We start from the raw sequence: 1,272 nt of genomic DNA on the forward strand, positions 1-1,272 counted from the left end.
AAAAAAAAAGCATGGGCAGGGTGGTGCATGCCTGTAGTCTCAAGGCTGTGGTGGGAGGATCCCTTGAGCCCAGGACGTTGAGGCCAGCCTGGCCAACATAGGGAAACGGTCTCTATTAAAAAATAAAAAAACAAAAAATATTAGTGGGGGTGGGGTGGTTCACGCCTGTAGTCCTGAGAACGAAGAAGGAGGATTGGCCAAGGCGGATGTAACCAATACCACAATCACATCACATAAGTAAGTACATTTTCCTCTCTCCAGGGCTACAGGTAAAGGATGGTAATTTTGCACACCACACTTAGATTCCCTTTCAAAAATGTAATCAGAGGTTGGAGGGCCTCGGACTGTTTTTTTCAGTTGCAACAGATGTAGAAGCCACTGAAGAATGAACGCCACGACTAAGTACAGCAAAGTTCTGCAAATGTGCTAGTTTGGTAAACATTGTGTCTTTCAAGTAGAAAAATCACAGATCTGACTATTTTTTTCTTCCCACAGTTCAGACTAGAATACAGATTTTTAACCCAAGATCCAGGGACAGTCTTCAGAGAGATCAATTTCCCCTGACGGTGCCTGAGGACCACCCACTTTGTCACAGTGGCAACAAAATGTGGCTGGAAGAGGAGACAATATTCTGCAATGTCACTGCCCAAGGATGATGGACCAATCAGGGCAGTTAGTGAACTCCATCTGGCCAATCAGAAGTCAGAACAGTAGGCGGGATAAGTGAAGCCCATGTGGCAACTATCAGTCCAGCCTCCAGGGACAGAACCTTCTCAAAGTGGGGGCAGAGACTCTGATTTTCCCGCCTAAAGCATCCCCAGGGATTGGCTACTTTAAGTTCAGAGTACGCATGCTCTGACTTTCTCTCTCGATGCTTCCACGGAGTACGCACGCTCTGATTTTCTCTTTCGATTCTTCCAAAATCAGAGTAAGTATGCGTTGATTTTCTTTTTCCATTCTTCCTACCCCTCCCCTCCTCCGCGGTGCATTTGTTATCTAGTTTTAATAAGGAATGTATATGAGGTAAGTCGCCATCTCAAATCCTTCCTGTCAGTTTCTAACTTTTTCAAGTACAGGATTTTTCCTAAGAACTCCACAGTAACTTAAGAAATTTGGGCAAGGCATGGTGGCTCACGCTTGTAATCCCAGCAGTTTTGGAGGCCACAGCTGGTGCTGGTGGATCACTTGAACCCATGAGGCGGAGGTTGCAGTGAGCCATGATCACACCACTGCATCCCAGCCTGGGCAACAGAGAGACGCTGTGTCTCAAAA

At 46.2% G+C, this 1,272-nt stretch overlaps 1 protein-coding gene and 1 pseudogene across 2 annotated transcripts in view; one reads left to right on the plus strand and one right to left on the minus strand.

Moving 5' to 3' along the window:
• LOC105547756 overlaps positions 1 to 957 on the minus strand; it is a 2,962-nt pseudogene extending 2,005 nt beyond the window's left edge.
• LOC105547735 (protein SSX2-like) overlaps positions 821 to 1,272 on the plus strand; it is a 10,557-nt gene continuing 10,105 nt past the window's right edge. The window contains exon 1 of one of the 2 annotated variants that reach the window (XM_011991436.1): positions 821 to 928. The gene's annotated coding sequence lies outside the window, so the exon portion shown is untranslated. The remainder of the gene's footprint in view (positions 929 to 1,272) is intronic. The other variant, XM_011991435.1, reaches the window with a different exon arrangement.

This window comes from Mandrillus leucophaeus, unplaced genomic scaffold (genome assembly GCF_000951045.1).
Source record: "Mandrillus leucophaeus isolate KB7577 unplaced genomic scaffold, Mleu.le_1.0 Scaffold395, whole genome shotgun sequence".
Taxonomy (NCBI): Eukaryota; Metazoa; Chordata; class Mammalia; order Primates; family Cercopithecidae; genus Mandrillus; species Mandrillus leucophaeus.